The sequence below is a fragment of the Silene latifolia genome, chromosome 6 (assembly GCF_048544455.1).
Source record: "Silene latifolia isolate original U9 population chromosome 6, ASM4854445v1, whole genome shotgun sequence".
Classification (NCBI taxonomy): domain Eukaryota; kingdom Viridiplantae; phylum Streptophyta; class Magnoliopsida; order Caryophyllales; family Caryophyllaceae; genus Silene; species Silene latifolia.
This window is the reverse complement of record NC_133531.1, coordinates 137477191-137497588: the sequence shown is the minus strand read 5'-3', so window position 1 is coordinate 137497588 and position 20398 is coordinate 137477191. Positions and strand designations below refer to the sequence as shown.

At 39.2% G+C, this 20398-nt stretch overlaps 1 long non-coding RNA gene across 1 annotated transcript; it reads right to left on the bottom strand.

Moving 5' to 3' along the window:
* Nucleotides 1-1656: 1656 nt before the first annotated feature.
* LOC141585797 (uncharacterized) lies at nucleotides 1657-17702 on the bottom strand. Its single transcript, XR_012519420.1, has 4 exons — nucleotides 17506-17702; nucleotides 2230-2701; nucleotides 1824-1951; nucleotides 1657-1733 (listed from the first exon to the last, which is right to left on the bottom strand). It is a non-coding gene; the product is annotated as an uncharacterized LOC141585797 (long non-coding RNA).
* Nucleotides 17703-20398: the final 2696 nt, after the last annotated feature.

Genomic DNA, 20398 nt, shown 5'->3' with positions numbered 1-20398 from the left:
TGTCACCGTCTTCTCTCCCTCATCGTGTTTATCAATCAGGTATATATGTTTCTTAGCAACGCTTATAGATACTAGTTGTTGTATCGCGCGCGGTGCGCGCGATACCCCAAGATATAGAAACGATGTTTTTGACAATGGATTTTAGAACTTAGATGTTGGACAGCACGTAATGTGCATTGCTAAACAGCCATATCAATGGCAGCACAATACAAGTTATGCCGAAATAACCAAGCAACCAACCTAGAAGCGTAAACTAATAATGCCACATTGTTTTAATATGCTACATGCTATTAACTATCTTGTAAGTCCAGTAATAACCCGCTGAGTTTATTTCCTATTTGGCCCCGTGCAACTGTTGTTGGGCTAGTTATCTCCAGAACATTTGTTTCTTGTACGTCAAAATGTGCACGGGTAACAAAAGCCTACAAAGAGTTCCTCAGCTGCCTGGACTGTTCTAGTTTAGTTTAGAGAAACTTGTTTGAGCACCCACTTTAGGACTTGAGCTCGGGAAAGAGAGGTTTCCGGTGTCACCTGAATGTAAATGGGTGTACTTCTTAGCCGTCTTTCAATTCGGACAAGGTAGTCCTCTTTTTCCTGTATCCAATATCACGCATATATGGGGTGAGGCGGAATTTAGCGTTGCCTTGTTAGGGTGGGTGTGACAAGACTAACAGCTATGAGTACCAATGCGAGGCATTGAGAACAAGGTTGTTGCTTTCACTTCCAATAATTTCTCCGCGTTCTTGGTTAACGCAGTGAAAAAAATAAGCCCAGATCTCATCTCTTGCTTCAAATTTTATAGCCATCCCGTGTTCACAATTTTGGGTTGGATAAGGTGTGAGTTTGTGTGGATGTTTTGGCTAGTTTCAGAATCCTTACCTGGAGAGGAAATAACATTCTCTCATTAAGCATGCGGTACATGTATATGCCACACCGATGTCTTGACAATTGCCTGTTCCGCATTCACTACAACCATGGTAGAAGCGTATTTTTCGATGGTCAAATTCATTCAGCTGCACATGCAACCAGTGGTGCTCTTCTTGTAGAGTATTCTGGACCTGTTAGTTCCAATCATTACTATTTTTTAAAGACAATTGAGTTTGAACAACAGGCAAAGATTTAGAATTTAATACATTACCAGTTAAAGTTATTGTTCTTCATGACATTCAGTTTTATATTGAATATGGTTTTTACCACAATACAGTAAAGCATTTAAATAGAAGACATTTATCAGTCATTTCATGCTAACTTGCAGGACTTACTATTATTAAATCAAGTTGCAGAAGCTCCAAAAACCCAGAGATTATTTGGATCTTAGCAACAAATTATTATTCAAAAACGTAAAACTAAGCATCTTAGCAACATATCTTGACTGGAATGTAGCATGCACTGACAATTTATATGGTGTAGAGATAAGCTTAAGACTTAACCTATTGAGCTATTTATTGTTAATAAGATGGATGCTTACTTTCTTCTCAAGGAGCTTTTGCATTGTCGTTATGATGCGTTGCGTTTACGGGACGGCGCACTTCACGAGTTGGTGGTTCTTAGCGAGCAAGTAGTTCCTTGTTTGCCTCCTCCCCTACCATATTTGTTTGTTTAGCGGGGAGTAATACTTGGTAATGCCAACAGTAATCATTTTATGAGTTCTTACCAAGCACGCAGCGCATTAGCATTTTCCCCATGTGGATCTAAGATGATAAATGTTGAGTGTGTTGTTGACAGCGAGAACCCTACACGATTAGCATGGTTATGTGACACGTCAATTTTTGTAGTCCACTATTGTTATAACTTTGAAACTTATTTTTGGTAATAGGAATTACCTTTTTGGTATGATGTCCTTAGAGACGTGAAGCCAACAACCGGAAAGGATTTTGCAATGGATTGCAAAGTTTTGCATTCCGTAATGGCCAGTTCTCCCCAAACTGTTATGATCATTATCTGTTCAGAGCTACATGAGAAAACCACATGGTGATGTTAATAAAATGACAAACTTTAGGTATTAATAGTGGATTAAAGATTGATAAAAGACACTTTAACAAATCCGATTTCCCAAAAATATGAGGATTCAATTTACATCTTATTATTATCCTTTTATGTCAGATTTCCCGATTGCTGACAGGCCCAAACTCGGGACAGTGCTTTCGGAGTAAGCAGAAATTTGCAATGCCATTTTAGCATGGTTTGTACTTTTAATGTTATGATTTATTTGTTGAGGAGCTTATGTACCTGTGATCAACAATGACAACTTCACAAGCTTCCCAGTGTTGGCCACTTTGACTATGAACTTGGTAATTCTGACCGACATATATAACAATCCCGAGCACATCTATAGTTGAACAACTATTAATTAGTAACTCAACAATTACAGGTGGTACTCCCTTTTTTTCAAAGGCGAAATATAAACAGAGAAATGATTTAAGCACGTCTCACCGTATTGATCATCAAGTGAGAATGATCTTGGGATAGATGCAATTAATATGTATTCAGGTTGAGCCGGAGAGTTTGGTCCAAAAATAGGCTGCACAGTGGTTATTTTGTTGAATTTAATCTGAAACACCAGATCCTCTAGATTGTCCAAGCATTGACCAGGTATCAGCTTCACCTAGGCATTCGAAATTTCGTATTCCATTTCATCCTTTATAAGACCCTCAAACAATTCCAGCTCTTCATTGTATAGGATAGTCTTCAGTTTAGTTCCCTGCATTAGGTACATGAGCTTTAACCAATGAATAAGTTGTAATTTATCATGATAAAATAGTTCATCAAATAACTTATGATATATAGCTTTCCAAAATCTCTATACGTACTAAGTGTTCAGCAACCTCCCCAATGTACCCCATATGATCTACTCGTCTGCCTATAATTTCATCTTGTGCAAGTTTGGCACCCAAGTAAACACTATTTCAAAGATATGACATATGGAATTTTGTAGAAGCTACCTCTTCATCTTGAAATGTAAACATTTGGCATTTCGGTGTGCTGCTCTCCAATGAAGTACGCATATTCGTTATCTCAATGAGCTTGACCTTAATAGAATACGGACTCCTTGTTCCTGCAATTTCTTTGGCTAGTGTCCTCATAGGTTTCATGGTGAGCTTCACAAGTAACATATGTATTAGTGCATTAACCAAAGAACTTAGTTATTTAACACAAATGTAAACAGCATTGTAAAATTGGTATAGTATGTAAAGACCATAGACTTACAAATGAAGATGATGCACAATACTGTTTTAAGAGAGTATAGATAGGTTGTAGTGGGGTTGCTTGTATGAATAGAGAAAATGGATATGATTAGTTGTCTTACATATAGTACTTGAAGAGGTATGGTCAGGGTTACCAAGTACTTACCAACCATTACTCTGGTAGCTTGTTTTGTGCTTTTTTTGTGGGGTACCTTTGCAAATGTGTTGTCATGTCCATGGAAAGATGACTTTCAATTACAAAATAATTTTTGAAATTTCTTTAGTTTTTACGTGGCTTTTAAATACAATCATAATTACAGTTATTTTAAAATGATTTACCAATGCTTATAATCTTAAATCCACGCTTGCTATTCATATGCAGCAATTTTGAGCCAACCGAGTGGCCAACGTAGCTGTAACACAAGCTTGGGAACCTAAATATAAACAAGCTGAATCACAAACATAGGTGCAGCAAAGGGTACAATCTGGGGTTGTTGTGGCAGTGACAAACCGAAATAATAAAATATTAAAAATAACTTATTACAAACTACGAGAAATTCTTATGTCCGATAATCCTCGGCTTAATGAGTTCCAAAGGATATTTTGTAGTAGCTCTGTACTTTTTGCTATGGAATCAGCATATGCAAATAATTCAACATATAAGTTAATAATAAAGCCATAAATTTGGCAATGCAACCTAACAATAAGATCTGGTGTGAAGGAATGTACCAGCTCTACCAGGAAATTTAGCACAGGGATCTCGAAATCAACAGATACTTCAGTTAAAAGTTGCGGATTTTCCATTAAAACATGGTTCATTCATTTAGCAAACCACAGGCATGAAGCCACCAATACAGATATTACAGTGGACTAAACCTTGATCTAAAAGGACAACCATGACCGTCTGATATTAACTTATAATAGCCTCTTGTTGTTGGCCTAGGCATAGCCAATTTTACATAGTAACCTATACCAACAAAAGTTGTGACTGACAGAATAGATTTAATGTTCTTGCAACAAAAGATAGCAAATATTACATAGGTAAGTACACACTAATCCTAATGTTCATAGGGCGCTTAATTAGGAGCTGAACTGATTAATCGTGTGGGGAATTTATTTTCTACGGCCTTCATACGGCAAAAGTAAGGCCATACATCCCACATTGATTGTTTCATGTTTTTTCAAATGATGCACGTGACTACACGATTTGCAAAATGATAATCAGTTCAGTCGCCTAGGCCGCAACTTAAGTTAGGGATAGTTGCTTTAGAACCCACTTCAGAACTCGGTTGCGCGATAGAGATGTTGCTGGGCCAACATGGATGTAGATACTTGTAGCTCTAATCTTGCTTTCGAGGTCTGTAAGGTGGCTCTGCTTAGCCTACAGGAATGGATTAGAGTATTTATTATAGTTCTTACCTTAAGAAAATCAGAAAAGGTGGAGCCTTTGGATTTTGAATTTTGAAGATGGAGTTACCTCTGGGGACATTGCATATAAGGCAGCTACCTTTGTCTCTATGAGTTTTTCAGCATCCTCAGTAAAAGCTGTGAATGTAAATGAGCCAGTTTCATCGATAGCTTCAAATGTTATATTCATCCTGAAATTATATATTTGGTGTTAGTGTACCTGGCTTTGTTGCCAATTCTTTTTTAAAAAGTTGTATTGTGTATTTGTGATTAACCTTACCTTGGGGAGGAGGTGACATTGTCGCGATGGCATGCATCACATTTGTACTTGATATCTAAGTCTTTATTACTACGTGTTCCACAGTAGTTGCACCCGAGTTAAAACTTGATATCCTTCCTGTCAAACTCAGGAACCGAAACATGTAGCCAATGGCGCTCCTCCTGCAAAGTATCTGAAGCCTGTGGATTGCATATAGGTTCTCAATTTGTGGTATTAGCAGCGGCAGTAGTTCGTAACTAACACCCAGGTTGTTAGGTGTCCATTTGGCCAACAAAAACTTGCTCATTTTTGTGAGCCTAACATGGTTGGTTACCAGAAATAACTTGGAAGGTGAAATCATTATGCATAAGGTTTTTCAATACCTTCTTGTTACGCAAGTTTTTAATTGAAGTGATTATGCGGCGAGTGTCTGGAAGGCGCACTTTAAGTACCTGGCCCTGCTTGACCTCCATAACCTCATGATTTGCTTTTGCCCTATTTGAATGAAACGAAAAGTGTAAACTAATAGTTCATACTTCCTAAATAAATTTATCTAACTATAATGAATTAGAGTGAATTACCAGGAACGAAGTGATTCGGCCATTTCTCCTTCTGGCTCAAGCTTAATAAAGGTTGATGTTGTTGTGGAAAGAGAAAATCCTGTGCCAAAAGATAACGCACCAAATTTTAACAGTGTGGAAAAACTCATCAACGACTCTTAACAGAACAGTTTAACGGCTAAAATCTGTAGAAATGATTTCAGCAGCTGCAGCTATTTTCTAAGCATCTGGGGTTATGCTGACCTTTATGGTAGGATGACTTTAAGGAAGTAAGCCCAATGATTGGAAATTCCTGAACAATGTCCCTTAATGCTGCACACTCCTTGGTGACAAGGTCTGCCCAGACTGTTATTATCATCGGGTGCGCTGTGCTGCAACGCAACAAAGAGATTTTGCTATTAGGATGGCCCACTGATGCGACCTCTTTTACTGGCTAACTATATGAATTCTACAATACTGTGTCCATCGGGACATGTATTTTGGGTACAATGGTCGTACCTCCGATCAACAATGATAATCTCGCAAACATCCACGGCCGTGCCAGACTGTCGAGGCACCTGGCGCACATCATCGACATAAATGAGGATTCCTAAAGCGTCTGCATTTGGCCAAACATAAGTGTTAGTGCTGGGTTTCCATAGGTTTACTGGTTAATCTCTGATTTCATTTAATACGTGTGCAGCCTAAAGTCATGGAAGCCTACCATATCGGTCACCATCTCTAAGTGCTCTTGGAATGGATCCAAGTGCCACATACTGAGGACCAGGTGGAGGGCTTGAACCAATTTGCTGAATAAGAGTGTTGTTAGTAAAACTAAGCTGAAATGGATGGTCATCAACGTTAGTCCTATACTTTTCAGGGACCGGTTTGAGCTTTGCGTCAGAAATTTCATATTCCATTCTATCATGTATGTCATCTTCATACGCCATAATTTCATCATTGTAGAGCGTTGTCTTGATTTTACCGCCCTGCATTTGCTATGGTTAGTTATTCTTGTATTTGCAGTTGTTAATTTATTTACAATAAAAGACGAAAAATGTTTTCAAGGAAACAATGTATCCTATGTAAAGGGCACCAGCGAACCAATATGAATGAACACTTTAAAATGACACGACTCTTATTTGATGCTCACTGAGATTACAACCCAACATCACGTGTTAAAATGACAACATAGTTGTAAATTAAAAATGCAAGGGCTGAACTAATCTGAATAGTTGTTATTACCTTCAATCTTGACTTAGCAACCAATTTCTAAAGTTAGTAATAGGAACATTGTGCTTAAATGTAAAATATATTGCAGTCTTCTTTTTCCACAACTAAACATTAGGGACGATGATCAACAATAGAACTCAGTCATTCATGGCCAATTGAATACAATTGCTTAAGTAGTAATTGTATATGTATATAGGAAAAGCTATATCACTGGGAATAGAGAATAGAGGTGGGCAGGCATGATAGGATGTTGAGCAATCACTGAAAGCTCTACCTATTACTCTAAACCAAATTAAACGATCTGACTAATATCACATTCAGAAATTAGACTCATATCGCTACAACATGAATGACTATTTTTCCAACAGAAGATCTTCTAACACAGCTATGCTACTTATAGTATAAAATACATTAATATAAAACAACATTAGGCATGGTATATCATGCGATTCGGATAACTTACCTCTTCGTCTTCAAAAGTTATTCTCTGAAACAGGAGTGACTTGTTGTTGGGAGAAGTCTGAGCATTGGTTTTGTTGATGACCTTCAGCTTGATAGAATATGGACCACTCTTATCTGTCAGATCCTTCACCAGCATCTTTGGACTTTTCATGGTTTTCTGCAAAAACATAGGTTTATTTATCAGCTACACTTCATCATTTTGCTTACTCATCATCTAGGAATCAATATGCATTAAATTCAAAAACAATGAAATGAATTAGTAATTAAGCTAATAAATGTAAAACCAGGTTAAGGATGCAAATGATGAAGTTAGAAACTTGCTTATTTCAGTGGTTCAGAAAAGGGTAGTCTTAGTTGTATTTAACTTGTTTTTTTTTTACACAAGCTATATCCCTTGGAAAAAGTATGAGGATGGATAAATGTAGCGTGTGGATGTGTACCTATAATTTGTAAAGGTTGCTTGTGGTGAAATGGGAGGGATTTTGTGAGAGGAGTGTGTACTTGACTAAAAATATGCAAATACACAGGTCACTTGTTTTTCCCTCTGGTTATTCAGCCATGAAAACCCAACAGTCCAAGACGCTTCTTTTGTCCATTATTCCTTTTCACATATTTATACATTGTACAACTCCAAAGTTACAAAATCATCACAATAGATTTACCATATCTGCACCATAATGGTATTACTATATTTTTTTTCTTTTTTTTTTCTAAAAAAAAATTCAAAAAGTGTTTATGCCTTTTTTTAAATAAAATAAAGAAATGAATGAAATGGAAGGCTCGAAAATTCCGACCGGGTGATCACTTGTTGGCTTTCGGTCCTGAAAAATATCCAGACGTACAAATGTCACTGAAATAATCAGAAAACCACAGCACATAACCACATATGAATTACGGTATAAAAAACTATGCTAAATGAACTTACCATTAAGAAGCCTCCTGAATTTAAAATGTAGCTCTAGTTTTTCTACCTCTATTTAACAACAAAATTCATCTTTACTCTTTCTCCCATAATCATCCACCCCTTCATCTGCCATTTGAAAGGTAAGTTAAGGTTATAATAATGATGTGTCCAAACATAACACCCTAACAATATTACCTAAGGACCGGAAATAGTCCACACAATACCGTATAAAACTGTTTTCATATGACTCATAATAACAACAGAGAGCAAACTAAACTACAACCGCTAATAACCTAACATACTCAAGTACGAATCAGCTTTGCATTAAAAATAACTGAATAGATGCATTTAACTGTCCACTATTAAGATGGTTCATAAGCGCTGTGAAAAGGTTTTATCCGCGTTGTGTCCAAATGCATTATTATAATTTCCTCCTCATTGTCTCTTGTTAAATTTTTTGAAAGTTTTATGATAAATTTACAAGATAACTATTCGGTAATGGGACTCCGTTTTATCCCGAATGTGTAATGAATATTGTCGTGTCTATGAAACTTCTGAATTCCTGAATTGGTCAACTGGCAGATGATCTGCCTAAGCTGATATACCTGTCATTACCATATAATACTACTATGAAAGATTCCGAGATAGCAAAATATGGCATTAAGGAGAAAGCCCTTTTCTAGGCAAAATAAAAGCAGCATGATATTGTGTTTGCACAAACATCTTAACATCAGCCATTTTATCAACCTCGTTTTGTGGAAATTTAAGAAGTTTAATTACTTAAAAGCCAATGTTTCGTTCATCCTGAACATGGCCAGGAAGGGCCGAGTACTCAAAAAGGGCAGAGCAAAAACCTCTCTAAGCAGTAAAGGACAATGCTGCCATGGGAGCTGTTCCAGCACTGTGCTTGCTTCCTTTGAAATGTAGGAAAGCTAAGTATGTCTAGCCACATCTATGAAGCTCAAAATGGTTGACCTGTCTCGTTAGTAAGGTGTAGATATGCAATTTCCTGCTTAATATTAATCACCCAAAGGCCTCACACCGTGATGGTTTCCCAATCTGAAACCATCAAATGTCATTGCTACGAAGGCAACAAATGCGCAATCGTCATGTGAACTCTGCCACAGTTCTGCTATCCGTAAGCCTGGACCCAAAAAGTGCAAGATAGGGAAGCACAGCAAACCATCCTCAAAAGAAATTCATCTGTTATTGGTCTGCGTACCTGCAGGTAACGCAAGATTAAATGAGCGGAACAATAATTTCGGAAATTATAATGCAGTCCACCAAAGAATGTATGCCGGCTAAAAATGCCTAGGTTTAACTAAAAGGAAAGATTCGTCACCTTTTATATAAGCCTGATCCCTGCTCGTTTTAATATTTCAAAAGAAACAACATTTTTAACAGACGTTGCTTGTTCATCTTCTGTGTCCCTCCCGTGCAACACCTTCAGCTGTTATGTTGTCCTTGCACTAGAAAGAGCCACATACAACTGGCCGTGTGAAAAACACGGTTTAGGTAAGTAAATTCCAACTCGCTCCAATGTTTGACCCTGTGCCTTATTTATAGTCATGGCGAAACTTAGCTTGATTGGAAATTGCCTTCTCTGAAAATTTATAGGAAACTTTGAACTCCTGGATGGCCGTAGTGTGATTCTGGGGAGGAAGACGCGCTCTCCTGTGTAATAGCCAGTGGAAATTTCACATTCAATCATGTTTGGGTAAAACCGTTTGCAAATTAGCCTGGTGCCATTGCATAGGCTGCTGCCTGCGGGTCAATATTTCGTAATAGTATAGGCGGGGAGTTTTCTTTTACAACCAGCTCATGAGGAGTCATCCCAGGAGGGCAAAGGGTGTATAGAAACTCAGCGGGGTATACGTTTGAGTTGTCATCTATAACACTATCAAAGCTCTTGTAGATGTACTCCTTCCCTGGAAACTTGTCTATTAACAGTGAGTTAATTGAATCAACATCATTGTTTCTTGGAGTTAATATGGCTCTACCAGTGAATATGCTTGGAGAGAAATGTCATCTGCGCTTCAGAAAGACAGATTCAACCGAATCGTAAGTGGACACCGAGTTTCGTTTGCTTCTAATATCAAATCGGTGGCAATTGAACAACCCCATCCTCGGTTATGCAGAACTCCCCGTTTCCCGTTTGAGGAGAAAATTTGAGAACTCGGGATCTGCTCGGGCCCGATGTTTTCGATTAACCTAAACTTTATAAGACTGTTCCATAGTTCTGAACTAACAATACTTGCTTCCACCGCTTCCTGCTGAGTACGCCGTGGTAAAACGGGAAGTACTTGGCGGAAGTCACCTCCAAATACGACAATTTTGCCACCAAAATTTTCTGAGTTGCTGCAAACATCCTGTAGTAACAAATTCACAGCTTGGATACTATCTCTTTTTGCCATTGAAGCCTCGTCCCATATGATCAGAGAAGTTTCTCGCAACAAGCAAGCTAAACTACCTTGCTTTGGGACGTCACAAGTCATTGTTTCTTCGGTGTCAAGCGGTATCTTGAATTGCGAATGACAAGTCCTGCCAGTAGGTAGATTTGATGCTGCAATACCTGATGAAGCAGTTGCCAAACATATTTTGCCCATGGACCTCACCTTGGCATACAAAGCACCATATAAAAAGGTTTTTCCTGTTCCGCCGGACCATCAATGAAGAAGGCCCCGTTTACCGTTTTTACGTGATGGATTATTGCTTTGTATGCGATTCTTTGGGCACTGTTTAGTTCCTTTCTAGAAGCCAGTTGCTCCATGGGTACAGGTGCATTCAAAGCGTCAGTTACATCTCTTGTGTTGTTTACAACGCTATCCTGAGCAACCTGTAAATGGTGTAGGTTAAAATCTGCAAATGTCTTCCCCATTCCTTCTAGGAATTACCCAATTTTTCCAGCAGTTAGATGCAATATCATTTGTTCATTGTGCTGAAATTCCTTTCTAAAATCTTCAGAAAGAGCGTTATAATATTTGTCCCAAAAATCTGAAGGGTTATTAGGGCGGCTAAAAATCAAAATGGTAGCAAACAGACGCCTTAGAGCGTGTGGCATTTCCACCTGGACAGCCTCTTCCATGCAACTATCTCCTACGTTATCATGCTCAAGAAGACCTCTCTTTAGCGCGACTTCTTGAAATGATGCAGACATAACGCCATCAATTGTTAACAGATCCTCAAACGAGGTAGGGCCTCTCACATGTGCTAGTAGTAGCCTAAGATAGTACCTTTCTCCTTCCGCAGGAGAAGCATGTGCAACCCTGCCAATTACCACCCCGCGTTCCCTAGCTTTCCATATCTTTTGCTGCTTTAGCCACACAAAGTGCTCTGGAAACTCACTGTATAAGTATTTCGGCCCTTCTTTCTGCAAAGAATTTTTGCGGAAAAATTACGTGAGCATGGTTTTTGTTCGATGTTCACAAGAATGATCCCTTCCAAAGATTCATGGGCTTGGAAGCTAACAAATTGACTATTAGGGGTGTGGACAGGCAACGGCAGGACTGGTGGATAAATGTCAAACAAATTGAACCCGAAAATCCTCCAGGCTGCTTCCGGTGGTGAAACCCATCTACCAGACTGATATCTTTCTATTTCGTCCACAACTGCATTTTGCCCGGCCCCTGAAATGTTGAATTGAATTCGATCATGACCCTTGTATACGTACTTATATAGATACTTGACTGCCTTGATGGTAGAACACACCTCCACGTTTAGGTGACAATCAAACATGGCAAGGAGGTAAGGATTGTAAGGAACAACCCATGTATTGTCCATCGCAAGCTTTCTAACCACTATTTTTTCTCCGGTGCTTCGCCTCCTATACAATGGGTAGGAGTCTGAACCATTGGTTGTAAACGCACGATTTTTTTTCGGGTACCCCGACGTGCAAACCATTTTCCTACCTTTTCTTTTCATGCACTTACACTTTGGAAAATCTACACCACACGGGCCATGCATCATGTGCCGCAGAACGGCACTCCTCAAATGCGGATTATCCTCAGAAGGTATCTCTGCGCATACATATTTGTCAAAGCATTCCGGGTTCTTAATCTTGTGGTCTGGTTTAAGTATTATCAAGAAATGTGCATGAGGGAGTCCGCGTTTCTGGAATTCAACCACATTTATAATCGCTGCAACCTCCCCAAAGATCTGCTTCCCCATGATCTCTTTTCTCAGAGCTGTTAACTTGGCATTGAAAACCCGAGCCACCAAATCAGGTATATTCTGGGCCAGTTCACCATTGGCTAGCTCTGCCTTGATCTCTGGCCAATTAGGATTGCAAGTTATTGTTAAGAATAAATCCGGCTTTCCATATTTCTGAACAAGAGCCATCGCATTTAAATAACGGCGTTTCCTGTCACGCGGGCTTCCAAGAAAGGAAGGGGGTAGAATCATGCGTTTCCGACGTTCATTTGGCCGCTTTCCCCAAGCTCTAAAGTGTCTAGTATCCCTTGGTAGAGATCCGCTCGAATAGCATCTTGGTTCAAGCGAAAGAAGTCAAGTCTTGTGTTTTCAATTTTGACATACATGTCTACAATGTACTGCTGGAATAATCGTCCCCCGCGCAAAAGCAAATTGCCAGGTCTAATTTGAAATTTGTACGCATAGTACTCCCGACATGATATACGCTTGTCAGCCCTTGTGTACCTTCTAGCAGCAACTGTAGAAATCCAAGAAGGACATTATAAAGAAAAGCCTTTTAAACAGTAACCCTTTATAATGCATGCATTAGTTTGAGATCCCATGACTCAAGGAGGCACACTATTAAGTATTAACTGAGCATTGACGAGAGTTGGAATCTTGTATATGGACCTTGATTTCTTGTAAAAATCCAAGTTTTAGGAAAAAAATTAACACTTGAAATAAATAGCCAAATTGCAGGATCCCGATTTCGTATCAATGAAACAAACATGTTGTGAATAATAGTTGAACACAAAATATATGTTTGCGAGAAAGACAAGTAGAAATGGATGAAGTTTAACAGGTCCTGGTTTAAGATGGAGACACCCGTTTTAAATTTGTAAAGCAGTGAATGGAAGTATAAAACAAAATTATAAAGCCCTTCATAGACCTGACCATATTCTTTCTGCAAAGAAAGCTTATAGCAGAGTCCTTCTCAACTTTAGTGCCAACCTATGGCTTGTGCAAGGATGAGATTTGCCTCAACAATAATAAGAAAGGAAGGGGGATAAGACAGTGAACTTACGTGTAACCTCGGCTTCTATTAAGGACTGGGATCATCATCCGTGGCCGGCCCCGGGAACATAGAGCTGGAACCAGGTTCCGTAGCAAAAGGAGCATTTTTTTTTGTAGGCCCTGATGCCAACCACTTTCTCCTCTAGGAAGCAAGAGTGGATATTGCAAATGGGTCATAGCATCCATAGAAATGTTTGATCCTATGTTGATGTGCAGCCTTGCCATACGCAATGATGTGTGGGCCCTCATTTCCTGCATGCGCTGTGTGGTCAGGCCATACTGCTGCGACCTCATCAGATGTTGGGGCGTTATATACACGCTGATCGAGGCTAGGATCGGTGCTCAACAATATTCTGGTTTCTGCTGTGACTTCAACTTCGCGGAGAGACCGAAAAAACTTTCCGTATGGGTTAGCATCCATCAGACCCATAAGCAGCGTAGTGGTATCCTCTCTCAACTCTTTAAACAATCCAAGCCGATTATTCTTCTCATGTTCACCATCATAAAAGTATAACTGTAAATATCTAGGTATGTTGTCCATAGGTATGAGATTTGGTAGGTTATGGTACACCTGGCCATGTGCTTTAAAGACGTAAATTCCGCTTTCAGTTTTTGAATCGAAGCTCCCCCCGAGAGATGTGAAAGCAAACACATTATTATATAGCCTTGAGTACTTCTGGAATTGGAGGGACATTTCATCCCTTGCAGTAAAGAGCTGCAACAACGCTTCAGGGTACTCATTAGACACCAGGTCTACCTCTCCATCGCAACAACAGTGCCCCTTACTCTCGTACTCAAACTTTTTAGCTCCACATTTCTGGCAAACACTCGGGGTCTTTAATCGGTGTGGCTCTGTCGGCACCGGTTTTCCGCCCATCGCGGCTGGTAATCCTGCAAGCAACTAGCGTATTAGCTTTAAGAGTAAGTATTTCCAACTGTAAATATTCTAAGTGTTGCAGATTCGGCTAGTACACTCACTTTTTTTCCTGGTACGCCGCCTTTTTGCAGGGCGTTGAGGCTGCTGTTCCGAGATCGACTGTTGTTCCCAAATCTGTTCCGAGGTTTCCAAGAAGGTCTCCATTCTTCTGGATCTGTAGGGCCTTTTGGAAGTACTTGCCTGTGGATCTGGCAATCCTGACAGCTGCTCATCTGCAGCACTTCCCAAACTGTCCAAAGTATCCACTTGCATGCCATGATCATCTGTTGGCGCAACACTCTTTTAATGAAGGAGTCATAAACTAATTTTGTTATTTGGTCTAATTTGAACTCTGATTACTTGCATGCTGGTTTGGCGTGCGCTTTGTGATTTGGCAACCAATTTTAGGAAGGCTATTTTGGCATGCTGAATAGTCCAATCTGTTTCAGGTTCCTGACCTCTGAAATTATTAGTTACCAAAGTTAAACATAACATGGTCTATAACTGAATCTTTAATATTAGCCCTGCAATGATTGTATGCAAATGCCAACCGAACATAAAACATAACTATAATTATTTTTAAAAAAACACACATTATTACCTGGATCTTCAGTTGACATCACGCGAAGCCTGACACCAGCAAAACTAAAAGCAGTAGTTGACAGCACCCTCGCGTATAATTAACTATGCCTGCAGAACACGCCATATTCGAATCTGAGTTACGTGCAGTAATAATATAGTGTCCTAAGAAACGTACATATCAGTTGCCATAGGTGTAGACGCTAACTCTCACATGCTTCTAATTTATAGCTTATCTGGATTCCTTAAACTGTTTTGGTAACGTATGGAACTAACTAATTTATTGTCACTTTGCGGATTTAAGCAGATTGTTAATAAATCTATTGTGGCCTTTCTTTTCATCTGAATCCAAGGATTTGTCTTTAGAGCATTGAATCTTCTCGGTCGGTCGCGTAAGGAGACCATAAATAAAGCTTTATGAGTAACTGTAGTACGAATACAGAGATGTAATTTCTCTGCAGATTGTTAAAGAAGCTATTGTATAACATAAGGTAAACAACAATAGCATAGACAGTGAAGTGCATATCATTTGAAAAGTTTACACATAAAAGAAATATGACAATGTCATCTGTTACACTGAACCACTAAGGGTGGCAATCTAGACCCAATAGTTGCTCACATTACAGACAGTCCACCAACATAACAAAAGCCACAGTCCTGGGTTGCAAAATTAAACCTAATACCCCCAGGACACGACCTACATATGATACATGACCAAAGGCAAGCCCAGACAAATCTAAACATAACAATGTCATTGGCTGTAACGACCCATACAACAGCCTTTGCAAAATATAGTTGGTGGGCCGCAAAACAAAAGAGGTGTTCGTCTAATCGCTGCGGCGTCATCTTCACCAAAGTGTAGGGCTTAGCCTTGCAAAATTAAGCCCCACATTCCCAAAAACACCAATCCTTGCCACGCTATTATATGCAAGGTCGGTATACTGTAGTTCTCCTTAGTCATGCAGCACAGGCTGATTTGGCTCAGCAATAGCCAAGAACAAATCATCAAGGATGGGGTCATCTGGCATAGCAGTCGAAGATGATTCTGCAGATGCCCTCCATAAGGTTTTTGGTTTCTTGGGTGGAGGTGGAAGAACCAGGCCAGTGTGAATCTGGTATGCAGGCCCTTCAGGCGTAGCGTACCCTTCCCCACTTAATATCGCCATTGGCCATAATTCCTTAGCAAGCTTCTCCTTTACAGCCAAGTATCTTTGACGACGCATACTGCATTTGATCTCTTCACAGATCATTCGAGAAAAGTTTGCATCTCTTACGTGGAACTCATACACGGTCTGTACATACCTAATCACTTTCTTAGCCAAGTCAAGTTTTAAGCGACCTTTAGGTTAGGAGATGTTTCGCCAAGAAAATAGCTAACTCTAGCACGGTTATTGGGCCACTTAATAACCAAAGTGGAAATATGAGTGCCATCAGCTATCACCATATCCTCCACCTCATCAACACTTATCTCAAAAGCCGCCACAACCTCGAAGCCAAACCCCCGAAATCAATGCTAACTGTCTTAGGCCTGGAGGTTATTGGAGGTGCACTTGAGCACTCTCCACCCACGATCCCCTCAACAAATTCCAGTGCAGCAGCCATCTTCCGGTAGAATTTTGAGCAAGACTTGTTTGCTAAAAATCTTTCTAGGTTAACGTCGTCCACAACCACCTTTTTAGTCCGGACCAAATACTCAACTGCCCTCTCAGCAGCCTCCTCTTCAGAAGCAGCCAATGATGTTCTTATGGTTCCCTGAAAAGTATAGGAAGCAGGACCATTGCGCTTCATAAGTACCACATAAGTAACATTCTGCATTGTGGGTGAATGGTTGTATATTGGGTCCACCAACCCCATTTCCTTGGCAATATCAGATAAAAGGCAGCGATATGAGATCTTGAAAGACTGCTGGTGGCTTCCCATCTTAAATGCAACCTGAAAATCGAAGCAATTAAGGCCTAGTGAAAACCTAGGTAACTCAGCTAATTCGTCTAAACCCATCTAAATTCACGAGTCTGTGCACTTATAGCAGAACTAATAAGCCCCTCTACCAAGGGTCCCTTTCATTTTCAAGCAACAGCATGGCTCATCACAAAGGGCCTTTCCTCAACCATCACTCTGCCATATTTCCTTTCAATTGATTTTCTAAACCTTCTTTAGATACAAACACCCACCACCCTTCCCAAATCATTATTTCCCAAAATCAGAAAATCCAATAAGTAGCTCCTCCACAAATACTCCTTCATTGCCACCAACCAGGCCAACAGAAAACACCTCATTCACTATCTTCTAGTCTACTGATACTTTTCGCATTACTAATACCCGAGCACATAATAATGCATGAAAAACTTTAAATAAAACCAGGACTGTAAACAATAAAGCTATTCTAATAAATACAGTATGTAAAATACACAAGAACAACCAAGTTATTCTAATAAGTCTTAAGTGAAAACAGGAACACATTAATGTCAAACTGAAGAAAAGAGAAGAGAACAACATGATCAGGAACATTATAGCAGAAAAACAGTTGCCATTTGGTAAACAGATAAGGGAACACATTAATGTCAAACTGAAGAAAAGAGAAGAGAACAACATGATCAGGAACATTATAGTAGAAAAACAATAGCCATTTGGCAAACAGATAAGGCCACTCAAAAAGAAAACATGAACATAGTAAGGACCAGCTCCCCCAAGCATTTACAAAAACTGTAAACAACAGAGTTACTTTATTAAAATTGAAAAAAAAATGTAAAACTGAAGAGAATAGCTGAACATGTTAAGGAAGATCATAACATATTTAGTAAATAGATGAGGCAAAGTACCTTTGCTTTGCAAATTTTTAAGCCTTCAAATAAACTGGTGTTCCGGTCGTTCTCCTCTGGCAACTGCGTCTCTATATATGTGTGAATATGTAGTCTATTTTAGCTTTACCCAACAGGCAAGAATGCTCAATAAACTAACCACAGGAATGTTCACTGTACAAAGGACAGCAAATCATTACCTCAACTGTTCATCTCAATTCCCTAGACCGTTACCTTACCTTACCTCACCTCACTTCATACTCCTATCACCCCACTCCACTCCACTCCACTCCAGTCCTTTCCCTTTTTCCCTCATACAAAAAGGCCATATTTCTTAACCCACCACTTTTTTTATGTCATGCTTTAGCAACACCGCCAAATAAATTCCCCTTAAACGGAAGTAATTTGTATGGGACTCCCTCAGCGAGGAGCCTGCAAGTCTCCAAATTTTGATTATTAAGCACATAATTGTAGACGTAAATTGACAACTAAACAAGCTCCCGCTAATCCAACTTAATTCGTAATGCATCGTCTCCAATTGTAAGCAATTTCGTAGGCTATAAGTATAACCATAGACTCACAGTCATAGCTCGTAACAAACACTGCATAATAGTCATTAAGCACAATCCCAATTTCTGAAAGCATAAATGTAACTCCAAATCAAATTAGATACATACCAAAGCGAATAGTCGGTACTTCAATAACTCTAAAAATGAGACAATTGTTCAAATCCCTTTTAAACAATGCACTGAATCCGTCCGAGATAATCGCAAAAAAGTTAACAACGATTCATGAATTTTATTAACACACAAGGTTTTATCGACACAATTTTTTTTTTTTTTTTTAGCAAAAAGAAATGGCAGTAAAAGGTAGTGTGTTAATTTAGGCCAAAAATTTGCAGGAGAAGATTGATGGACCAGACGAAAATTGTAGGAGGAGATGTATTAGACAAAAATTTGCAGGAAGAGTCATGGATTAGGTAGTGTGAATGTCGAAGATTAGCTTTGTCAGTGTTTAGCTTTGTCAGTTTGCAAAAGTAATGTCAATCTGGCAGGCTATGAAGATGTAACGTGGGATACACATGTGCAAATGGGCAATATTGGGCCACATAAGTGTTAGAAGGCTAGGCAAACAATTAAGGCCCACCAAAGCTTCATAAGGACCACAAAACCATGAAGGCAAACCAGGTAATTTAGGAAGTCCATACCCACATAAAAGCAAAGATAGTATGAAGGCCCATCAAACACAAAAGGCAGACAAAACGACAGATTTGTGAGTCGTATTAAACTGTTCATTTGAACAGTAATTTAGTTTGGGGACATTTAGAATAAGGTAGGTAGATAGGATTTTTTGGGTTATTATCTAATTTTTTGATAATTTAGCTTAATTGCTTTTCTGAATTTCGTTTATTTGTTTGCCTATTATTGGAGTTTCTGAATTAGTTGCCTATATATTACATATGTAGAAAAATGACTCGAACTTGGATGATTGATGCAAATATGAGTGACCGCAACTATAAGGATGGTTTAGCTGAATTTTATGAAGTCGTTTCGAACAATTTGAAAGGTTCTTCTAGTATTGCATGTCCTTGTGAAAGATGTGGTAATATTAGCTATATGGCTTTTCCGGACGTTAAAATACACCTAGAAAAGTGGAGATTTAGTCGATCCTATACACGTTGGATTTTTCATGGGGAGCCATTAGAGGACGAGAATAGCTCTGAAGAAGATGATGTTGAGGTACACGAAAGGCTAACTGATGATCCCGAGTTTGCCGAGTTTTTTGAGTTGGAAGAGTTGGAAGCAGAGAAGTTGAATGTTGGGTCTATAGATAATGAAGAGAATGATGATGAGTCGAATGCTTTTGAAGATGTAGGTGATGACACTATTAATCGGGATGACCTTAACAACATGTATGAGAACTTGTGTGAGTCTGAAGCACCTTTGTATCCTGGTTGTAAGTTCACAAAAATGACAGCTGTGGTGAAGTTGTATAATATCAAGGGGGCAAATGAGGTGAGTGACACGTGTTTCACTAGTTTTTTAGCCTTGATAAAGGAGTTGCTTCCAGATGGTAATGTTCTACCTGTTAAGACATATGAGGCAAAAAAACTAATAAGAGGAGTGGGTATGAAATATGAGAAAATACATGCATGTCCGAATGATTGCATATTGTATCGGAAATTATATCAAAACTTAACCAACCGCCCTAAATGTTTGGAGTGGCGTTATAAGGATAACGAAGGGATCTCGGCTAAGGTGTTGTGGTATTTTCCAGTGATACCAAGATTCATAAGGATTTATGCGAATCCCGATGATTCAAAAATGTTAATTTGGCATGAAATAGGAAGAATAAATGATGGAAAGCTAAGACACCCGGCAGATTGTATGCAATGGAAATCGTTCGACGCTAAGTATCCTGAGTTCGGCAATGAACCTAGAAACTTACGTCTAGCGTTGTCCACTGATGGAATGAACCCACACGGAAACATGAGTGGCCAACATAGTAATTGGCCAGTAGTGTTGGCTATTTATAACTTACCTCCATATGTGTGCATGAAAAGAAAGTATTTGATGTTGTCGTTGTTAATTTCTGGCCCTAAACAACCTGGAAATGATATAGATGTCGATTTGGAACCTCTTCAAGATGATTTACGAATGTTGTGGGATAGTGGGATAGAAGTATTTGATGCATATAAGAACGAAACTTTCAATTTGAGAGCGATGTTATTGTGTACAATATCTGACTATCCGGCTTATGGCGACCTTTCTGGGCACACAGTTCATGGGAAAGAGGCTTGTCCATTGTGTGGGGAGGATATTGAGTCTGAATACTTGAAGTCTTCTCGTAAGTATGTGTATATGAGAAATAGGAGGTTCTTGTATCATGACCATTGTTATCGCAAGATGCAGAA